The sequence below is a fragment of the Ambystoma mexicanum genome, chromosome 2p, assembly GCF_040938575.1.
Source record: "Ambystoma mexicanum isolate Mex_15411 chromosome 2p, UKY_AmexF1_1, whole genome shotgun sequence".
NCBI classification, from domain to species: domain Eukaryota; kingdom Metazoa; phylum Chordata; class Amphibia; order Caudata; family Ambystomatidae; genus Ambystoma; species Ambystoma mexicanum.
The window spans coordinates 122,631,228-122,655,121 of record NC_090923.1 but is presented as its reverse complement, the minus strand read 5'-3'; the positions used below and the strand labels follow the sequence as shown (position 1 = coordinate 122,655,121).

Sequence of the window (23,894 nt, the reverse complement as noted above, 5' to 3'; positions counted from 1 at the left end):
TGTTGATACCACTGTCGCATAGGAGGTCGAAGATCTCTGTGGCATGTTTGGACATTGATCTGGCATTGATTAGGTTGCAGTGGATCTTTTTTTACTCCGTTAGAATTGCTTTTTAATTCTTGCTTTGTTTTGTGGTTATTCTACTGGGTTTCTTCTGTGTTTTGGTCACAAATTGGTTGGTGCTCCGTGTATTCTGCTTCCTTGCTAAAACAATCTGTTAGGTTGTTTGTCGGATTGAAGATGAATTATTCTGCTTCTTCATCTTCTATGTTTTGATGTGGTTGCTCGCTTTGCCCTTGTGTTTTTTGTGAAGCAAGGGGTGAGGCGTTGGTTTCGTTCCCTTCGTTCTTCCTTAAAAGGGTATCATTCTTCCCTTTTTGTATTGGTTATCACTATTCCACACTTACAGCTCACTTCTCTTCTAACCCCTGGTTTACTCTCCTGCCAGGGTATCACAACTTTATTATTTGGGTGCAGGTCCCAGACTCGCACACTACCTGGTCTACTCCCCTGCAAAACAAAAGGGGTGATGGCTGGAAGATTTACAATACATCTTAACCTCTGGCATTGCTCTGGGCAACCCTCCAGACCATTGTTCTTCACCTGCCACGCCATTACAAAAAGGGAAATACCATATGCAAATCTACTCACCTGCCAGGGCTTTTTATGTTTTTTCATGGGTGAGCACTCCAGACTCACCGTTTGCCTGGTTCTCTATCCTGAAGCAACAAAACAACCTAAGGAGGTCTGAAGGACAAAATACAAACAGGCAAACCCTTTAATAAGTTCATCAACCTTAAATTTTGCACACAAAAATTGCCTGTGGTATAACTGAATTTATCTCCGCAGAGGAGAAGACCACCGTTAAGCACTGTACCTTCCCATTAAATATTAGTACAGATAGGAGTTTCAACAAAGCATATTTTTATAATTAATAACAATCTTTTACAATACACCTTAAACTAATTCAAACGAAGAGTGAAAACACAACAAAACACAGCATAACAGGAAAGGAGGAAATTTATTATGACCCCCGCTTCATGTCTAGTGCTGTGTACTCATAAAATCCCATTCCTCAGCACTATCATTATTGCAATTCATTCATACTGCTGCATTCATTCTCAAGTACATCCGTAATATCTAAAAACACATCTTCATACTATCATACTCGTATTAATACTGGTTCTCTATCCTACCAGGAGTTTTCCAGTTTCCATTCACTCTTTCTTGCATCCAGGAAACCAGACTTTTCAAGTGCCTTTCTAAACACTGTTTCACTTCCTTTAGTTAGTCTTTTAATGTTCGTATCAGCATCAATTATTTCACTTCCTTTAATTGTGCTGTCTCGCGCTGTGGACGGTACATGCTGTATGCCCTGAATCGCCCCGGTAACCAATTCACTCTCTCTGCGCTTACATGTCTTCACTGGCGGCTTCGGCGTTACTCGCGTACAACCATCTTCCTTGCTCTCAGCCCACAGACTGGGAGTGCGTCCAGTTAGCGGCTTGGAACCCGCGTTGCCTTCATCTGCATTTAGCAGTTCCAGCTGCCCACAACAAGGATGCAGTGAGCTTCTCTCAGCCTCACCGCACGCCTTTCTCATCAGCTTCTGTACTGCCTACTGCAGCCTGCTCACCTCTGGCATCCCAAACAGCGTCAGAACAATTTGGATGCAACTGCAGTTTCTCTTTCACGCGCGCGCGCATTGTTTTCAGCTGTGTCCATTTTAAATGTCCCGCTCGGACTTAGCATTTTCCAGTGACTAGAACGCAGCGTTGGCTTACCACTTCTGGTCATCCTCTACTCCTTCCCTTGTCGTCTCAGTATTGGAAGGGGGGGGGGGAACATGCTTAAGATTGTTGGATATGAAAACCTGGGAATTCCATATGTACATTACAATAAGGATTGTTGTAAAGACACATGGGTGTCACTAAGAATTACAGCGGAAGGATTATTCTGATCCGGTATTTGTCTTCCTCCCTTAGAGTATGTCCTCCCCTACTTGCAACTCCTGCAGATAGCCACCCCCAAGGTCAGAGTCAGGCAGCATCTGCTTTTCCCTGGCCATGTAAGGGAAGCTTCCTTCCAGAGGACCAGTGATATTGCTTGATTTGTCACAGTGTGTTATACTGAAAAGGCAGGGTACAGGTTTTAATTACATTTCACCATTTTTCGTTCACCTTACTTGGCATCATCCAATGAAAATATTGCCTGCAAAAATGTAGCCAGTGGAAAAGTTGTGGTGAAAGTATCTCTGCAGTGAAAATAAGCCACAAATGTAGTGCTGCTTGGGTTATTGTTAGGGTTAAGGTTTTGAGGTCTTGCAAGGTCCTGGTTTAGGGTTAGGATAAGAATTAGGGTAAGGATAGGGCTAATAGAGTAATGGTTTGGGTACGTTTTAAAGAAAGGTACAGGGGAAGGCTGGTGATGTTGGCGTAGGATAGGGATTAAGATAAACCTAGTGTTTAGAATAAAGTAAGCAAAGGTTAAGTGTCAGAGTTGCAGTTAGTTTAAGGTTAAGATTGGAGCAAGGGTTTGGGCAAGTGCTATGTCATTTGTGGCGAGCTGGTGATGAGGTTGGAGATCACTGTACATTTACTTTTGATTTTATATTGAGTAACATGCACAAAAAATGTTTTAGTGCACTGAAGGGTAGTGTTCTATAAGAGTTCAAGGTAGTAATTATAGTTTGGAGAAGGTTTCGGAATAGAGTTATGGTGATTGAGGAGGTTTTATTAAGGGCTGGGTCATTATTACGGTTACAGACGTACTTTTGTGTATTTAAAAATAGCTTTTTGACGACCTAATTACAGGCAGCCTTTTCACACTTTGCATTGATTTTATTGAAGAACTACATTTTTTTTTTTTAAACGTGTTTATTTTTGGTTGATACACTGGAGAACGTACATTATAACAAGCAATACTTAGCTGTTTATCAAGCCTAGGAGTCACTATTCCTTCGGCCATCCCTCCACCCTACTCTCCCAGACTCTTAGTCTTTACCCATTTCTCGCTCCTCGTCTCTCGGTACCAGGTCCAGGCGCTCGGCCGCCAGGGCGTTTGCTATCGCCCGCGGCTTGTCTGTTAGAGCTGGGTACCTCTCGTCGTAGTCCACCAGTGGTGACTAGATGGTCATTAAGCGGTGAAGCAGGCCCCTACTTGCTGCTGTGATTTTCTCTGCAATAAAAATGTCCCACAGTTTTAGCCACCACAAGATTATCAGTGGACCTCGCGGAGATTTCCATGTTCGTGCTACCGTAATCTTGGCCGCTAATAGCAGCTGAGTCAGTAGGGTTGCCGTCCTGCCAGATCTTGGGTATAAGCATGGGATCGGGGCTCCCAGTAAGATTGATTCTGGTTCTAGGGGCAATGTGATCTTTGTTATATCCGCGATTGCCAGGATGCATTGGGACCAGAATTCCGTCACCACTGGGCACGACCACCACATATGTATAAACGAACCCGGGAAGCCACATTGACGCCAACAATGGGGGTCTAAGGATTGATTAATGCGGTGCAGTCGGAGTGGTGGATAGTACCATTTTAGGAGCAGTTTATGGGCGCACTCTCGATTGGTGATGCAGAATGAGGCAGATCAGGTGCGAGACCAAATGTCTATCCACGTCTGGTCCTCCATCGGGTGGTCTAGGTCTGCTTCCCATTGTGCCATGTAGGTCGGTCTGGTAATGAGAGAGTTAGACTGCAATCATTTGTAAATCGTCGAGATTCGCCCTCGATGCGGGGGGTCTGCGAGTGTCAGCTCCATGGGGTCTAACTCTCGGGCAGCTGACTGGCGAATTGATGGATGGGAGCACCAGTGTCGTAGCTGAGCATATCAGAATCTGTCTGTTTCCTGTAGGCTGAAGGCGCTTTTGCATTGTTCAAAGGTGTGGGGGCGATTCCCTTCAAAGAGCTGGCCTAGGGAGCTGAGGCCGCCCCTGATCCAGTTGTGAAAGTTCGCGGGATGGGCTCCTGATGAGAACGCCGGATTATGGAAGACTGGGGCGGAAGGGCCCAGGTCTCTCGGAATGCCCCTATGTCTGTGCGTCCACTCCCAGGCTTTCAGGGTGAGCTTAGTGGACGATCGAATGGCTGGCCATGATCTTTTAGAGGCGGGAGGCAGATGCAAGAGGAAGCGGAGTGGGAGGGGAAGGCGAGATTGTTCCAACTCTGTCCATTTAGGTAGATTCGAGCTAATGATCCAGGCTTGCGTGTGAGCCAATTGCGCCGCTATCTGGTATTTCTGGAGATCCGGGACTCCCAGGCCTCCTAAATGTGGACTGGACAGCATCGTTTTCAATGGAATTCTTGGCCTTTTGCCTTTCCAAATGAAATGCAGCATCTTTCTTTGGAGACGTAGAAGTGGGGGTCTAGGGATCAGAATAGGAAGGGCTGAGCAAGCATAGAGGAGACGAGTAAGGAGGTTCATCTTGCACACCGCTATGCGGCCCAGAAGTGAGATCTCCTGTGAGCGCCACCGTTCGAGGTCTTCTTCCAAGGACTTAAATAATGGTTGAAAGTTTGCCCGATATGAGTCTTCCGGGCGGGCCGTGATCTGGACTCATAGGTAAAATAACGCCTTATCCGATAGGGGAATAGAGCAGAGGGCTCCGAAGGATCTTTTATCCTCTGAGTTTAGTCCCACCCCTAGGGCGGAAGATTTTGTGAAGTTTATAGCGAAGCCCGACGCCCTGCCGAAGGAGTGAATTTCTGCCAGAGATGACCTTAGGGATTGGGCGGTATCTGTTATAGTTAGCATCACGTCATCAGCGTAAAGCGCTATTTTATGTTGGGTGGGGCCCACCTGGAGGTCTTTAATTCTGGGGTTCAGGCGGATTTGTTGGGCGAGGGGTTCCATAATTAAGGCGAAGAGCAAAGGGGATAAAGGGCATCCCTGTCTGGTTCCGCATTACAGGGGGATCGGATCAGAGAGGAGGCCGTTGGCTCAAAGCATAGTTTTCGGGGCTTGGTAATTCGCCAGGATGCATTTCTGAAATGAGGGGCCGAAGTGAAAGGACTCCAAGGTGAGTCGGAGGAAAGACCAGTCAACTTTATCGAAAGCCTTAGTCGCGTCTAGGGCTAGGACTGCTGATTTTCGTGACTCTCGTTGCGTTATCTCAACCAAGTTGAGAACTCTACGTATGTTGTCCGGGGCAAATCTGTTCATTATGAAGCTAGTTTGGTCCGGGTCGATAATGTCTGGGAGAACCTTTGCCAATCGGTTGGCTAAGACTTTTGAGTATATGTTGGCGTCTAGGTTTAATAGGGAAATCGGTCTATATGACGTGATCTCTCTCGAGTCCTTTCCCGGTTTGAGTGCCAGAACTGTGATCGGCTCCTGCATCGATGGGGTGATTGTTTCGGTGACTGCAAAGGAGTTGAACAAAGTCGTCAAGGGGGTCACCAGCTGGGGGCGGAAGATTTTATAAAAGCGGGTTGAAAACCCGTCGGGGCCTGGGGCTCTCGGTTTAAGACTCTTAATGGCCTTGTCCACTTCCTCAACTGAAATCGGGGATTCTAGTTCATCTCTGGTCACTTGGGAGATCTGGGGAAGAGCTGCGTCTCGGAGGTAAGCTTGTTGGTCTCGCCGGGACTTGGGGGACGCTGTCATTGTGTCCATGAGATGGGCCACTGCGATCTGTTTGCTTGTCTCTCTCTGCAAATTGGATTCTCCCTTGCGAGTCTCGGAGGCCTAAGATTGCGTCCCTCTTCCTTATCCTTGCCAGCTTCTCCACTAGAAACTTATTCGCTTTGTTTCCTTTAGCATAGTAGCTTTGTTTGGTCCTGGCTAGCATCTGGGCTGTGCCCTCCGCATAGTGCGCTTCAAGCTTCTTCTGAGCTATCTGGAGGGCCCAGTGTGTCTTCGGTGACCAGTTCTTTGCCTTGCATGTTGTTTCAGCTTTCTCTACTTCAGCTTGTAGGGCTTGGCGGATTTGACGCTTCCTCCTGTGATAAGCTGCCCCTTGTGAGATCAGGACCACTCTAATCACCGCCTTCATCGCATCCCAAGTATTGGCCGGAGAGGTGTCCTCATTCTTGTTTTCGTTAAAGAAATCTTTGATGGCCTTTGCTGTCACATCCCGTAGAGCCATATCACCCAGGATCGGGTCGTAGAGAGACCATTTGCGCTTTGGAGGGGGTTCCGGGTCATAGGCTCTCATTGTTAGTGTGATTGGGCCATGGTCTGATAAGATTCTAGGGCCGATGATTACATCGTCTATATAGGCCAACGCTTGGGGAGAAGCCAGGAGGATATCAATGCGTGAGTGGGTTCTATGCACATAGGAATAGAATGAGTAGTCACGGGACTCCGGGTGTAGGACTCTCCATGTATCCACCACATCCAGAGTCCAGAAGCATTTGAGCAAGGCTGTCGCAATGCTATAGTCTTTGTGAGCCGGAGGGTGAGATTTATCTCTAATTGGGTAGGGACCCAGTTGAAATCCCTGCCGACTATTATCTGGCCCTCTGTAAATTGCGATAAGGCTTCCTCTAGAGTAGAATAGAAATATTCTTGCTGTTCGTTCGGTGCGTAAACCGAGACCAATGAGTATATTTGGCCAAATATCCGGCATTTGATCGCTACAAATCAGCCGTTCGGGCACAATGAAGAGTCTAAGATTTGAGGTCGGAGGTCTTTGGCGAAAAGTATTGCTGTTCCCCCCCTTTCTTAGTACCATTCGATGCCAGAAACTGCAGCGGGAATTGCCTGCTCCGGAGCCTAGAGAAGTCAGCTGGGATCAGGTGGGTTTCCTGGAGGAATACCACTGAGGCCTCCTCGTTCTGGATACGTTGTAGGATAGATTTTCTTTTCTGCGGCGCGTTCAGGCCTCTGACGTTGATTGACAGGAATCTCAGTTTCCGGTGTGGCTGAAGGGGGTCCTGTTCTTCGTCAAGTAGGTGGGGCGCTTTTGAGGGGGAAGCATGGAGGTGGTCAGGCATCATCTAGGAGTTCGATTTCGTTGTCGCTCTCCAGTGATCGTGTTTCATGTTTCCTCCAATGGGAGGTCAAACTTAAATTTTTAGGGGAGGCTGAGGTTTTCTTTCCGGCGAGTCCTCTGGCCAACAGGGCCGACTTAGTCTCAGGGGCCAACCGGGCCAGGGGAATCCTCCAGTACTAGATTTGTCTCCAAGGGTGAAAAGGTGGCATACACCTTGGAGTGGGGGTATGGACCGTGAGGGTCCCGCGGCAAATCCGTTAACTGCATACCGTAGCGGGTAGGAACCTCAGAGCTGAGGTTCTAGTGGAGCTGTTTCATTTTCGGCGCTTCTGCGCCTCCGACCAGGTCTGATGGGCTTGCTTCCGGGGAGGCTGAGTCGGGTCATCAGGAGTGGAGGTCGGGCTGCGGGAGGGCGAGGATCTCGGGGAAGCCGGGTGGAGGATAGGCTCAGCATCTTCGAGGTGACTGATCAATCGATGGGTCCCTTGGTAGTTGAATTGAAGGGCCGTCGGAAACAGCCATCTGTACGGGATCTTCTGGTTCTGAAGGAATTGAGTGAGGGGTTTAAGCGCTCTTCTCTTTTGTAGAGTCACCAGGGAGAGATCCTAGTAGATCTGCAGCGGAGTGCTCATGAAGGATAATTCGTCTTTGGTGCGACTGATCGCTGCCAGAGCTTCCTTAGTAGAGTAAAAATCGACCCTTGTTATCATATCGGGAGGGGGATCCGAGGGGACTCCCCGTCTTGGGCGGAGTCTATGGGTCCGGTCAAAGATCAATTGGGTCTGGCCCAAGTGTGGAAGTAGGGATTGAAAGAAATGTCCTATGTATTCTGGGAGATCTTTATCTGGAATGGACGAGGGGACCCCACGGATGCGTAGATTATTTCTTCTGGCCCTATTTTCCAGATCCTCCTGCTTAAATTCCAGTAGCTCATTACTGCTCTGGAGGGTCCGAATCGCTTGTTGCATCTCTATTATGGTTGCATCATGTAGGGATCATATCTTCCACCTCATTAAGTCTCTGCTCCGCCTCCGTCACTCGTTGGTCTGTATGTTCAAGTTTCGCAGTAAATTCAGCGATGCAAGACCTACATTCTTCTTTAATCTCTAGCGCAAAGGCCTGGATATCTCCCCTTGTCACCAGAGTTCCCTGTTCCTCCGAGGACTTCTGAGGGGTGAGCCTCGGGGGGTCTGATTTCTTGGTCTTGTCTATTTCTAAGAGCATTGTGGAAATGTCTCAGTGTTTGGTACCCTTCACAGCTTTTGTCATTGCGATAATCTCAGAGCTCAATCCAGGGAGACCGGACCGGGGGCCGCGCTAGGTTGGTCCGAGGGTATTCCTTTAGGTGGCGATCCCACACTCCGTGGAGGGCAGCAGTGCGATGGTAGAGAGCAGGGGCTCACCGGGTGAGATCGTTGAGTTATTAGGGTGGATTCTGCAAGGATGGGGATGCTTAGAGGGCCACTAGGGCTGAGCTTCCAAGAGTGGGTAGACCTGCGGGAAGAAAAAGTGGGCCGGGGAGCCCCAGGAAGTTGTTGGGCCGGGTGACCAGGCCAAGCGTTGAGTGGTAGGTTTGGATGTGCAGGCGAGGGGCTAGTTCAGGGTAATCAATCCAGGGTTAATGGGCTGAGCTGGGCCGCGCTATCTTCTGGGGCTTAAACTACTAGGACGACCTCATCCAGTCGCTTCCTCAGCACCGGGCTCCAGGAGAGGGAGGGGCCCGCAGCGGGCTCAGAGATCGCCGGGGCCTATCAAGAGAACAGTTTCAGGGGGCCCTCCGGAACAAATCTCCAGTCCTTGGTCTATCTGGGCCGATCAGTGCGGGAGGAGCACCTCAGAGGCTTAGGATGGGGCACTGCGGGAACCCCACCAACAGGAACGGGGGGTTGTAGCAGGCGCGGGCTGTGTTACGCCCTGGGCTGGCTACTGGCGTGGCTCTTCTTCGGCGTGTTGCTGAGCTTCCTGCTGGGCTCGCGAGGCTGGTGAGGGGGCAGACTCTCCACCCGTCCCCTACGTGGGATGAGCACAGGTTAGCAGTCATTTGGTCGAAAACCAAATGGTCGAAGGACCATTTGATCGATGTAAAATGGCAGAAAAAAAAAAAGTCGCATTTTTTTTTTTTTTTGTATTTTATGGGGGGTTCCCCCCAACCCTCCTTTTTCTTTAATAAAAAATATTTTTTAAGCAACCAAACTAAAAAAAAATATATAAATAAATAAATAAATTCGACCTTTTTTTTCTACCATTTTGATTCGATCAAATGGTCATTCGACCATTTATTTTCGACCAAATGACCGGACACAATGAGCACTACGTCGCGGAGGATCCTTGCTGCACTGGAGCGGCTTCGTAGCCCCTCTCCAATGAATTGCCAGTTTCCCACAGGGGTCGTGTCGGGATCGCCTCTCTTAGATCCTCTCCGCCCGCTCTTCCCGTCAGCTCACTAGCAGCAGGTGGACGCCGTCTTATGAACAGCTGCAACGGAGCCACCAGGAGCTGGGGTTGGGGGAAAGAGGGCAACGATCCACCAACAAATATCCTCTGGCTCATCGAAGGTCGATTGTTCGGCTTTCCTCTCACTCCGTTCACCATCCGGAAACCCCGCAGTCGCAGAGATGCTTCGCCCGTAATTCACTCCGCCGGGCCGAGATTGTAGCTACCGGTGGCCATTTTGGATGTGGGACCTCAGGCCGATGGGGGAACATTGAACAGGCTGTATCCGAGGCTCCCCAGTTATCAGCCGACGCAAAGGGCTCACACGAGTGCCTTAGAGTCTTATGCTCATGGTGAGCCGTAAATCATTGTCGGATGCTCGCTACGAGGGCTGCTTTTCATTAGATGCCGCGGGACTCAGACAGAGGCTATTAAGGAAGCAGCCACATCGCTGGCGCTCCAGGCCACGCCCCCCAGAACTACATTTTTTTAAACACCTTTTTTGCTGGCTACATTTTCCTGGTAACATTTTCACATAGAAACTCTTACTTTCTGCAATTTTATGGTTTCTGAACTTTATTAACTGTTTTAAGTGTAGGTGATCGTACTTTAAGATCATGAACTCTGTGCATATACATATATATGTATATGCGTTTTAAGGGCAATTTAGGGATAGATACTTGCACGCATGTGTATTTTGCTTTTTCTGAGGCTGTTTTGGCGTGTTGAGCAGTGTTTGTGCACACCCTTCGCCGGAGTGTCTGCGTGATCGCCTTGTGGTAGCACATAGGCAGAACCACATCATGAACGGTCGGCGTTAAGTCGGTGGGCCGCGAGGCGTCAACCGACGGCATGCTGCCTTCTCTCGATGGACCGGTCAAGTGACGGCTAGGGGGGGGATAGGCTTATGCGAAGTGTGTGCGCGCGGGAACTAGATTGCTCCATGGTAGTGTCCTCGAGCTCCGAATCAGAGTCTCTGCTGCCTTGGCCTTTGTGCTCCGATTAAAAAATCCCGGTGGCTGTTTCCGACTCTGCAGACATGGCATATGTCGCCCACCGCTTGATCTTGCGCTCCTATAGGGTATTGGACCTAAAGAGCTTGCACACCGCACAACAGGTTTTGAGATGGCCACGTGGAAGGCAGCGGTTGAAAACTCTTGAGTTTTTCGACCCATAGGAATTTTCTGTTGCACTTGGGACAGAATTTAAAAAGGAGGGCAACTCCATGGTGGAAGGCGGACACAGAGGCAGCAGGACAAATGCAGTAGGGGCAGGGCTTGGGGGTACACATTCTCTAACAAGAAGTGAAACTCCTCCCTAACTCTCCCTACTGGTTAGGCCGAAGCCCCGCGTATGCTGAAACCCAGCAACGGAACATAACGTCTGTTTCTGAAACCTGCATCAGCTGTCGAGATGTTCAAAGTAAACAGCTGTCAAATTAGTGCATCGAAACGTAAACGACGGAAGAGGTTTGGACAAGTTTTAACTCACAAAGTAGCTCAAGCTACAGACTCTGCGAAAGAACTAGTCACGATGGCGGAAACAATCTGAGGGACCTCGACGCGCGAGAGATCATGAGTACAGGGTACATCACAGTAGGGATAGTATTAAACCCTCTCGATGGCCCTTTTCGAACTTGGAAAACTTCATCAGAAATATATATATTCCCATGAGGACCACCAGGGGGTGCCTGATGCTGGTCTAGCCTTTCGCTGCTCCGTCCGGGCCGCCCAAATCCTGCAGAATCCTGGCAGAACCCTGAGGTGCACTTGGCCCAAAATAGGATAAATCGGTAGGGGAATGCACCCGCATGTAAACCCAACAAGAATCGGGGCGTTTTGAGGCCCCCTGCGCCCACGACACGATCAAGGGAGGCCGCCGCGGAATCCAGCTCCAAAAATGGCTGCCGGGTCACAGTAGTGACCGAGGAACCCGCTGCGTCCGAGAACTGCGACCCCGCAGCACCCCAGCATAAGGCAGCAGAAGAGGACCCCCTCCCCGGGGGCCTGTGCTAGCGGCGGGGCCTCCGGGTCGAGGGGTGCCCACGCCCGTAACTGATAGAAGCCGGGACTTAGGCCCAGGTGAGTGGAGCGGCCCCCATCTCTCTCCCTCCTCCCACGCCTTAGCGACCAACACTTCATAACTGCGGCGAGGGAGGCCCCCCCTCCCCGACACACACCGTGTGCGCTGCGAGCGGCTGGGCCATCGGCTCGGCGGGAGCCAATACCCACCATTCAGGTAACGTTGGGCCTTGCGCTAAGCGGGCAGAGCGTCCCCTCGTCTTTTCTCCACCCCCCTCAACGACCACCAGCAAAGATCCACTGCAAGAGGGGCCCTCCCTCCCCGATGCCCACCGTGGGTGCTGTGTGCGAGCAGCAGGGCGTTCGGGTCGAGTGGGGCCCCACAAATACGTCCGTGCCCGGAGGCGGTGAGGGGAGGCCCGAGGCACTGCAGGTCTTCTCTGTCGTGTCCCGTCCCCACCCCCGCCCACCGGCCACAACTTCAGGCAGCTTTCTCCTTCTTTCCCCTGTGCACCTCTTGCCCACCCCTCCCCGTGGGACGCGGCGGGGGACCCAGCCCCATTGAAACCCAAGGCCCACCCCCCCACTAGCGGTTGGGGCCCCCCCACCGTGAACCTGGGGCCTCACCCAACAATCTGCACCGAGGGAGAGCCATAAACCTGCACCTGTGAGCATCCAAACGGGGCCAATAAGACTACTGGAGCCCCAATAAGTGACGGGGTGAAGAAAGGCCCCTGCCAATTGACATTGACAGCAGAGGAAAGACCCCTGGGGAACAAGCCTGGGGACCGGGTACACCCACTATAACGGCAGACATAACGCACAAGGACAACGGCCATCTTGGGGACCACGTGGGTGGCTTCCAGGAGAGACTGACATAGAACCCGCGACACACACCACGCAGACCTGGGGCCAATAAAAGAACCTGCCCCGAAACCACCCCCAACTAGGGATCCAGGACATTAGGAAACCCCCCCCAACATTGCTAATAACCCATCGGCGGATACACCTATGCACCAAAACACGGCAAAGGTGAAGGTGAATAACCCACGCAGGAAATCCCCCCCCCAGACGCAAGTGAAGGAAGGAGACCGCACCTCAGGAAAGATCTGTGAAATAAAGACTTACAATCCCTGGGTAGGACCTGGTGAGGGAAACAACGAAGGCAATAATCATGGGCAAAGACCTGCCCTGCAGAGGGGTAACGCAGAATAAAATGGACAAATACACAACTTGCACACCAGCAAGGCTTCCCGGACCGGCAAATGAGGAGGCGGAGGAGGCCAGGGGTGGCGACACGGACCTGGCATTGTCACTCACGAACATTATGGCAGCGACAAACAACTACCGGACCTCGGTGGAGGCAAAAATCGATGGCCTGGCCTCTGAGACAGGATCTGAGGAACCTAACCTCGAGGGTAGGAGAAGCAGAACAAAGGATATCTGAATCAGAAGACATGGTTAAGAACCTGGGGGACCGACTGGAACAAGTGGAAAAGAAAATCACCCTCCTGGAACATAGAGCCGAGGACAGCGAGGGAAGTCAGCCTGCCCGAGAAAGAAGAGGGACCCTCCATGGAACTCTTCCTGGAAGACTGGTTAACCGGTCTGATGGCTCTGAAGAAACATTCAAAGTTCTTCTCAATTGAAAGAGCGCATAGGGTCCCGACTGGCAGACCGCTTCCGGGGGCACCCCATGCGCACAGTGATCGCCAAACTTATGAACTATAGAGACCGAGACACACTCCTCCAGATGGCGAGGGCAACTGGCCTGATTACTTACAATGGTAACCGGATCGGCTTCTTCCCCGACTACATGAGGGAAGTCCAGAAGTCATGGCAATTGTATGACTCCGTTAAGAGGAAACTGGCGTCCCTAAATATCAAATACACATTATTCTTCCCGGCAAACTTCAAAGTTTACCACAAAGGGGTGGTCCAGGTGTTCCACAACCCCCAGGAAACCTGGGACTGGCTCGAAACACAGGTTCCCTCGGACCCACACTGCACCAGCCCAAGAAAAGACACACCCCGAGGAAGGGACAAAGGTGTACGCCACCCCCCACCCCCGAGCAGTCGACACCACCACGAGGGACGGGCGAGATACATGTGACACTGGCCGTAAGCGGGCCAACCCGAGAACCCACACAAACAAAACAAAGCCCACAGGGATCAAGGAGCAATTTTGAAGCCGGGCGGCCACGGCGGAGAGTGACCTAAAGAAGCGTGCCCCCACACCTCCACCTGAGTGTAGAGAGGCTACAGGCTACACCAGTTGGGACACTTGGTCCTCCTGACCACCTACAGTATTTAGGTTATGGTTCGGTTGGTTGGGGCGACAGGTACTTCAAGTCGGGGGAAAGTGCAGGGTGGGGGGAGTTTGGGAATTTCAGTCACTAAAGGAAAAAGCTCATGGACAGTAAACATACCAGTGATCTGTGACATGCCGCATTGGAAATATCCTTACTGCAGAAGTATAGGAAACGGGCATACCACGCCTAGGGACCCAAGCATGTCCACTCCTACTCAAACAGAGCTGACCCCAAGTTTATTGTTCAATGTTTCAAGGTTTGTACGCAAGGCACATCATAATTTAAACACAGCGAGAAGGACCACAACGGGGCACCAAAGCCCAGAAAACACACCTCAAGTGACAAAGTCATGGAAGTCGCAGTATATCCTTCGGCACCACCACAGGAGGACACACGCGGACGTAACTAGAACAAGACAGATCTCCCTATTGACCTGGAACGTGAACGGTATGCGGTCAAGTATAAAACGGAAATTGGTGCTTCAATATAACAGACATTCCCCGGACATTGCATTTATCACTAAAACCCACCTCATGGGTACCACCAGTGGCTTCTTCAGGAAGTCCAACTACCCACACACATACATGGCAGGGTTCTCCAGAGGAGTCATGATCCTCCTACACAAGCGGGTCCCATTTAAGACCAATAAAGTGATAGCAGACCCTCGGGGCAGGTTTGTGATGGTGCTTGGAGAAATGGGCGGAGAGACCTGGGGCCTCATCGCAGTGTACGCACCCCCCACGCTTACGGCAGAACTCCTCCCCAAGCTCCAACCCATCATGCTGAAGGAACAGGCGGATGCGTGGGCAATCTGTGGAGACTTCAATGAGGTCATGGACAATAGACAGGACAGAACGCACAGAGGCAACAGGACCGCAGACGCCCCAACCAAGCTACCCTCTCCCGACTGGATTACATCTTCACCCCAAAGAACATGACCCATAGACTAACAGACGCAAAATTCCTGTTGAGAGGGATCTCGGATCACTCCCCGCTATTGATCAAACTCAAGGCAAACAAGAGAAGCAGGATCCCATCTGGCGTCTCAGTGCCTACTACCTGGGAGTACCGGAAATAATGAAAGGTCTCACGGATAAAACGTCTGAATACTTCGACCTAAACGTAGAGGAGGCCACCTGTCCAACCGTGCGGTGGGAAGCATACAAAGCTGTTCTGCGAGGGGAGGCGATCTCCCTGGTATCTGCACACAGAAAATGGCACAACGAGGCAATCATAGAAGCAGAGACCCAAGTAACCCGACGAGAGGAGCAACTATTGGAAGAAGGAACCCAAGAGGCACAGGATGCCCTAAGGACAACCCAGACAATCCTAAAGGACCGGGCCCTGGATAATGCCCCAACTGCCCAATGGCAAACCCGAAGCCAGATATATTAAAGGGGGGATAAGGCCGGCAAGACCCTGGCCTGGCTAGAGCGGCGAGAACAGAGGAAGGGCCACGTACGGGCCATTCAAACCCAAGAAGGGGAAACTCTAACGGGCGATTCTGAGATCGCGGAGGCCTTCGCCGACTATTACGAACAACTATACTCTCCCCCAGCTGAGGACCCCACACCAAGTGCTCCAAGCTTCTTTAAACAGATCGAGATCCCATAACTCTCCAGACCACAAATAGAACTAGACAACGAGATTACGGAAGAGGAAATCGGGGAAGCACTATCACAGCTACAATCGGGGAAGAGCCCAGGCCCCAACGGCTTCTTGGTAGAAATCTGGAAGCAATTAGGTGCAACCACAACGAAACACATGCATAACATGTTCCTTCGCAGCAGAGAGCAGGGTTATCTCCCCCCGGACCTCAGGAAAACAGGTATTGTGGTCATCCCCAAAGCAGGGAAACCCCCAGAACACTGTGCCTCGTACAGGCCAAGATCACTAATTAATAGGGAAGCCAAAATACTCGCTAGAGTCTTGGCCAACAGACTGCTTGCGGTGATCGAATCTCTGGTCCACCCGGATCAAGGCGGCTTTATGCCTGACAAATCCACATGAATGAATCTCCGCAGGGTCCGGGTGGCCTTAGATAGAGCTGCAGAGATCTCGGAACCGCTCGGCCTCCTTGCGGTTGACTTCGAAAAGGCCTTCGACTCGGTAGGATGGGAGGCCCTATGGGACATAATGCAATGCATGAGATTTGGGCACTACTATATGTCGTGGATAAAGCTCCTATACACCCTCCCCGTAGCATCAGTGCGGGTCAACGGGAAATCATCAAGGACATTCCCGTTGGGTCGTAGGACCAGGCAGGGCTGCCCCTTCTCGCCTCTATTATTCCTTCTCGCCATCGAGCCCCTAGCAATCAGACTACGCACAGACACAAGATGGACGGGGTTCGCCTGGCCCACGGGAGGTGAGGAGCGTGTTTCACTATACGCAGACGATCTCTTGATCTACCTGAGCAAACCAGTAACCTCCTGCCCGACGGTAACCAGGACCCTGGAGGAGTACCAACACTTCATGGGCCTCCGGTTAAATACAGAGAAAACGATATACTTTCCAGTTCAAGGGGGAGAAGAAGCAATCCCAGTCCCCTGCGCGTACTCGTCTCGATACTAAGTTTTACCTATCTGGGGATACAGATAACTACCACACCTGATGACTTCCTCAAACTGAATCTACGCCTGACAATGGAGAGATTTGAAAAAGACGTTTCTCATTGGCAAACCAACCCTCTCTCACTGTTGGGCAGGGCCGCATTATTTAAAATGTTGACGCTCCCGCGATTTCTATATGTCCTCCAAAACGCCCCACTCCCGATCCTGGCTGCCACATTCAATGATATTGACAAGTCCCTACGCACGTTGTTATGGGAAGGGAAACAAGCCCACTTTGCCCTCAAAACACTTTGTCGATCGGTGTGGTAGGGAGGAATAGGGTTGCCCGAAATCCGCATATACTATTGGGCCACACAAACAGGAGTGGTAAATGACTGGCTACACGGGGATCCAGCGCTCCCACATATCCGTATCTAAACAATAGGCACCGGCCTTCCACCCCCTCTACAAATACTATACGACAACAAAGGAAACTTAAAGGGGGTTCCCCGGAGACCACTGCAAACTCGTTGAATCTGGAGGGAGATACACAAACACATTGGTTGGGAGAATAAACCAACCGTGATCCAGCCTCTGTGGCACAATGCACACCGTCCCGAAATACTGCAAATGGGCCATTTTGACACCTGGGAGAGGAAAGGGATATCCACACTGGAGGGCCAACTGAGAGACTTTAACACCCTGAATGCAACGCACGGACTAAGGCCTATGGACCACTTCAGATATCTCCAACTCACACACGCCATCAATGCCCAATTCCATGACCTCACCGACATACCCGCATGCTCCCTCCTAGAAACGAACACCCTTCCACACCGAATCTCCTCCAAGGTCACGTCCACCCTCTACCAGGTGATAAACTCATTCGGCTCCAGGGAACTTACACACCTCCGAGGGAAATGGGAGCATTGGAAACAGAAGAATGGGTGGAGGCACTGATGTCCCCACGCGAGATTGGAATAGACACAAAAATCAGACTGATACAACTCAGGATCTTGCACAGATCATACTACGCCAGAACACAAACATCCAGATGGGCGGGAGACGACGATGCAACTTGCCTTCACTGCAAGAGGGCACCTTTTACCATATGGTCTAGGAATGCGGGGTATTGCAAGAATTTTGGACAGCTTGCCTGTCGCGCCTCTCCAGAGTGCTGGGAGTCCCAATCCTGCACGACCCCAAGCTCATCCTACTGGGAATAGCGGTAGAAACGGACCTCCCCAAATAAAAAAGGGCACTTCTGAGTGTGGCATTGGGGCTGGGAAAAAGATTAATGGCACGCACCTGGGGCTCTGCAGACAGAATAAGTATCGACCGATGGTCCTATGAAATGGACACCTGCGCCTCCCTAGAAAGACGTATATACACGGCAAGGGGGTGTCCCCGGAAATTCCTCAAGATATGTGGGAGGAACAGGTATAAAATCAGGAACAGAGTAGACTCTGGACACGCCCTGCACCGACACAGCTCAGCACGCCTACCCCTCCTCCCCCCTTCAAAGGACTTACCATCAACTATAAGGTCAATGTGTTACACTCTTGCTGTTAACTCGCTTTATTGCAAATATAATCCATATATGTGCTGTTTTCTTGTGTTGAAAATAATAAAAAAGAATTTAAAAAAAAAAGAAATATATATATTCAGTGAAAAAAGTTTGTTATAAGGACGTTATGGTTACAAATAAAACCGGGAAAAAAACTGAAATTCGCCAGTTGTGGTAAGCTAAGCAACCACAGTGCACTGCCAACATCCAGTACAAAGATGACATCATAACTATCATTGAAGACATCACTAAAAAATCCATCCAGCGGTTTGGGCAGTAGGCGCGAGCAGCATGTTTTTTCCATTGTGTCTATGTGGATTTCCACAAATTTTGGGACCCTGCCCAAAAACGTGGCTCCGCTGGACGAAACTGCACCAAACGTTGTAAATAGAGCACATTAACAAGGGGAGTCCTGGGAGTCTCTCTGCCAGATATTGGCCCTGGTTGCGAGAGCCACACCCAGATTCTTTAGCTCACTATCTTTCACAGAGGAGACATTTCCAAAACATATCAGTCTTTGTCCTGCCCTGGGGCAGTCCAGGAACGAAATGCTAGGCAATTCTCCTCTGAACAAGAGTACCAACAGCAACCCCAGAAACGTGTTTCGGTCTAGTTGGACCTCATCAGTAGGGTGGAGCTGTGCCTCTCTAAGAATAGAGAGCAAGGAACAAGTTACTTACCTGTAACTGTTGTTCTCCAGCATGGGTCTGGCATGGATTCACATGCTCATGAATATTCCCCTTCAGGCTGGGAATCCTCGGTAAAGAAAAAATCAGTATCAGTTTCGTTTCTGATCTGTCTTTCTTAGTAGTAACCAATCACTGATCTCTGGGTCATACTGCCCCCAGCCAATGACTGCCCTCTCCCTAAGCCCCGCCTCTGGCAGCCATCCTCAGATTTGGTAGCATGACAAGTGGCAGTATGACCAAGTGAAGAGCCGCAGAGGGGTAGGTTGGAGGGTTTGCATGTGAATCCATGCCAGACCCATGCTGGAGAACAACAGTTACAGGTAAGTAACTTGTTCCTTCCCCAGCATGGGGTCTGGCATGGATTCACATGCTCATGAATAAAAGAATACATAGCAGTATACACATGCACAACCACAGGAGGTGGCAACAGGCTCAACATTAAGCAATACAACAACTCAACATTAAGCATCTCTTACCTCCTCACCAGGCTCACCTTAAGCGAACAGGTTGCGCAGAACTGCTTGGCCGACCCTGGACTCCTCCCTGGAGTCCCGATCGACGCAGTAGAATCTTGTGAAGGTGTGCGTCGACCTCCACGTAGCAGCCCTGCAGATGTCCAGCAGGGGCACACCAGACAGGAACGCCGTGGTAGCAGCGATCGCTCTGGTCGAATGGACTCTCGGACGGCCGGGCAGCGGTCGGTTTGCCAACCGGTGACAATGCATGATGCAGCCGGAGAGCCATCTGGAAATGGAAGTCTTCGAGAGAGCCTTCCCTTGATTCACAGACCCAAAGTTCACAAATAGTTGTGACGTCTTCCGAAAACTCTTCGTGCGGTCCACGTAGAACTTCAGCGCTCTAGCTACATCCAGCGAAGGTCCTCTTGGCCGGCGTCGAAGGCAACGGGAAGAAAACTGGTAGCACCAAGGGCTCTTTGAGGTGGAAGTCCGACGGCACCTTGGTCATGAAGGAGGCGTGCGTCCTCAGCACCACCCTCAGGTCATGAAAAGTCAAGTATGGAGGCTTGCAAGATAGGGCCTGAATCTCTCCCACTCGTCGTGCAGAGGTGATGGCCACGAGGAACGCTGTCTTCCATGACAGGAACTTCAAAGGCGCTGAGTGCATAGGCTGGAATGGGGCTCCCATGAGCCTGGTCAGCACCACATTAAGCTCCCACGCCGGGGCAGGAGCCTTCACCGGCGGGAATGATCGGAGTAGTCCCTTCATAAATTCCTTTACCATGCGATGAGACCACAAGGACGCCCGTCCCGTAGTCCTGGTATATCGGGAGATGGCAGCAAGATGTATTTTTATGGAAGCGTGAGCCAGTCCAGCTTTGGCGAGCGACAGTAGGTACGGCAGCACCTGAGGGGCCGTAATCCGCAGAGGGTTATTCTTCTGTGCACGGCACCAGACAGAGAACCTCTTCCATTTATGACCGTAACACTTGAGAGTTGAGGACGCCCTGGCCTTTGCAAGAACCTCTCTGCAATCAGCCGGGATATTGTACCCTCCAAACTCTAGTGCTGCAGGAGCGAGGCCTGCAAGTTCAGCGACTGCGGGTCGTGGTGTAGAATGGCGCCTCCTTCTCTGGAGAGAAGATCCGCGTCCGCCAGCAGCCTGACTGGCGGGGACGTTGACAAGTCTAGAAGGTCCGGGAACCAGACCTGCCTCGGCCACACTAGTGCGACGAGGATCATCCTGCACCTGGACTTCTTGAGCTGGCTGATGAGGCAGAGCAGCAACGGCAATGGAGGGAACGCGTATAGAAACAGGCCGTCCCAAGGGAACGAGAAAGCATCGCCCATGCTCCTCGGCTGTGGGAACCTGCTGGGGAACCTCTGGCACTTGGAGTTCGTCTCCGTCGCGAACAGGTCGATCTGGGGTTTGCCCCATCGTCGGAAGAGTCGATCCACTTGAGCCTGGCGCAGTTCCCACTCGTGGCACGAGCGCAGCTCCCTGCTGAGTGAGTCGGCAATGGTGTTTTTTATTCCTACCAGGTGGAAGGGAACCAGAAACATCCCCTGGGCGACGGCCCAGTGCCACAGATCCTGGGCCTCCTTGGATAGTGCTGGGGATCTGGTGCCCCCCTGCTTCCGTATGTAGAACATCGTGGTGGTGTTGTCGGTGAAGACCCTCACCACTTTGTCCTTGAGGGACGGGAGGAACGACTTGATCGTCCAGAACACTGCACGGAGCTCCAAGTTGTTGATGTGAAGAGACCTCTCCTCCGGGACCCAAAGGCCTCTTGCGTGGAGATCTCCGGTGTGGGCCCCCCAACCCTCCAGAGAGGCGTCCGTAGTCACCGTCTCCTGAAACGCCGGGGTTTGAAAGTCTGTACCCGTCGTGCAGTGAGCCCGGGTGACCCACCATAGGATCGCCCGACGGAATTCCACGTCGAGGGGGATCCTGTCCTCGAAGCAGCCCCTCGCCTGAAACCAGCGGGCGTCGAGGAACTCCTGCAGCGGACGCATCCGAAGTCTGCAAAGGGGTACAAGGTAGATGCATGAGGACATCATCCCGAGAAGGGACTTCATGTGGAGAACCCAGCTCCGTGAGCAACTTGACGGTCCTCGCCGTATGATCGATGGCGAGTTCACTTGACCTTGCCCGGTTTAGCCAGTCGTCCAGGTAGGGGTAGATGTGGATCCCCTGCAGGTGCAGCCGCTCCGCCACTGGTGCCAGGCACTTGGTGAAAACCCTGGGTGCCGACTTTAATCCGAACGGTAGGGCTCTGAATTGGTAGTGGCATCCTTGAACCACGAACCTGAGGAACTTCCTGTGCCTTTTTAGAATGGGGATGTGGAAGTAAGCATCCTCCAGGTCCAACGACGATAGGAAGTCGCCTTCCTCCAGCTGTCCCAGCACGTGCTGGATGGTGACCATCCTGAATTTCTGCGCCTTGATATATTTGTTTAACCGACGCAGGTCTAGGATGGGGCGCCAACCGCCTGTCTTCTTTCTGACGAGGAAGTACCTTGAGTACACTGCGGAGCCCCGGAGCCTCCTGGGGACGAGCTCGATGGCACCTTTCTTGAGCATCGCCTTTACTTCCAACAGCAGTTGAGGGACGGGATTCCCCTTCCTGGCCACGGGAGGAATGCAAGGGCACTTCTTTTGGAATTCCCGCAAGTGCTCGTTAGCCGGGGTGTCCAGCACCCAACGGTCGGTGGAGATGGACTCCCACATGCTGACGAACTTCGTCAGCCGGCCTCCCACCGGGGTGCTTCGGTGGGGACCCGACGGCACAGCCAAGTCAGTCTTTTTGGAGGAGGCCTTGCCGCCTTGGCCTCCTTGACGATGACGGCGGGATCCCCCTTGCTTGCCGCAACCTCTGTAGGCCTCCTGGGAAGAGGAGCGGGCCGTCTGGCGGTAAGCGGAGGAGCCACCGCTGGATCCTTTGGAGGCACCCTGTCTGCCTCCGGGGCTCCGAAAGGGCCGTCGCTGCTGAAGCACCCCAAGGGCCCGGGCCGTCTCCGAGTCGGTCTTGATGGCCTGCAGAGACTCATCCACCGCCTTACCAAAGAGGTTGTTGCCGTCGAACGGCATGTCCAACACTCTGGTCTGGACGTCCTGGCGAAAGTCTGTCGCCTTGAGCCATCCCCGTCGTCGGAGGCAAACTCCGTTGCCCAGTTGGCGAAATCCGGTATCGGCGATGTCCGTCGCCACCGTTATGGCGTGATCCGACGCCACCTCGCCCTTCTGCAGACTTACTAGGGCCTCCGCCCTTTTGTCATCAGGCAGGAAATCTAGCAGGGGAGCTATCTTGAACCAGAGCTCCCTGTCGTAGCGGGACACGATCGCTAAGGCATTGGCCGCCTTAATCGTCGTCGCCGCCGACGAGATGACTCGTCGTCCCATAGAGTCCAACTTCTTGCCCTCGCTGTCCGGCGGGGAAGTGGAAGTTGAAGCCGCCGTGCCCGCTGCCTTCTTCTTAGCCGCTGCCGAGATGACAGAGTCCGGCGTGGGCTGGGCCCTGAGGCACAAGGGGGAGGCATCGTGTGACTAGGTACTTCTGGTACCTGTCCCTCTTGGCGGGTGTCGTGGCAGGGTTCTTGAGGACAGCAAGCCCCTCGTCCCAGATGTCGTCGAGTAAAGGCACCGCGAGGACCGACTTCCTCTTAGCCTCTCATTGTTGGTACAGAAACCCCTCCTTTTTCTGTTCTTCAGGGCAGAGCTGGAAGAGCTCGGATGCCCTGGTTATCATGGCATGGAAAGAGCCAACCTCGTCGGCTGGGGACGCCCGCGGTGCGGGGCGGTGGGGTTTGACGACGGGATGTCTGCCATGTCATCGCCGCCGTCATCGTCCGTCCCCGTATCCTCTCCCGGCGAGGGGGATGAGGGGTCCACCAGTCTCGCAGGCACGAAGGGAGGAGCGGGTGGACTCTCCTCCGCTTGTTTCGGAGGTTTTCCCGATGGGCCTGGTTCTGGCTCCTCCGTCGGCGTGCGTGGTAATCTCGGTACATAAGGATTGGATTGGCAACAAAATGGCCGCCAGGCTATCCTGGGGCTCGAGCAATGGCTGCGACGGACGGGATGGCCGCTCCATCGGGCCCTGTACGTCGTTGCTATCTTCGATCACCTCAGCAGGGACCGTCCCCTGGGATCGAACCTTCTCGAACCTCTCGTTGAGGTTTCTGAACCTCTTGTTGAGGCCTATGGACCTTTCATTGAGGCCCTTCTCGGTCTCCACCAGTTCCTCCTCAGAGGCTGATTCCAAGTCTGTAATGGCCACCACCCCCCCCTCTTTTTCAGCCGGGGGATTCACGGGGGTCTTAGCGATGGGCTGGAAAGAGGATTCCCTTCGCGGCGGCAGGGATACTCTGGGCCCAGAGGCCATTTCCATTGGCGTAGTCTCAGCCGGCTCCGCCAGGGTTGCAACGACCACTTCGGTAGAGGCCTTAGCCGGGTGGATCAGAGCCCTCACCACCTTAGGTGCATCCTGGGCCTTCGCCTTGCGGGGGGGGGGTGAGGGTCAGCGCCTCGCTCCCCCTTCGAGATCGACCAGGTCCTCTCCAGCGGCCTACCCGGGTTCTCGGACTTCCTATTCCCCGAACCAGAGCGCTGGCTCGTGGTCGAACGTGCCGGGGAAGTAGCGCCCTGCTTGGCAACCGAAGAGCCCGACCTTTCGGCGCTCCCGGAGCCCGTAGACTTGCGGTGCTTGGCCTTCTGTTGGGCCCCCGTCGCCGGGGCGCCCTCAAAGGACTTAGAAACCGATCAGACTTCTTCCTCGCCTTCTCACTTGCTGTGCCCTTCTCCAGCCAGGTGGCGAGGCGGGAACGACGATCTTGTTTGGTCCGTTCCGAAAGGTTCTTGCAGAACGCACAGTCCTTCTCCACGTGCGTCTTGTCCCCATGGAGGCAGTAGAGGCATCGCGAA

At 52.4% G+C, this 23,894-nt stretch overlaps 1 protein-coding gene across 5 annotated transcripts in view; it reads right to left on the bottom strand.

Moving 5' to 3' along the window:
* Positions 1–23,894, bottom strand: part of TPRA1 (transmembrane protein adipocyte associated 1) — a 510,038-nt gene that overhangs the window by 174,476 nt on the left and 311,668 nt on the right. The window lies entirely within an intron of this gene.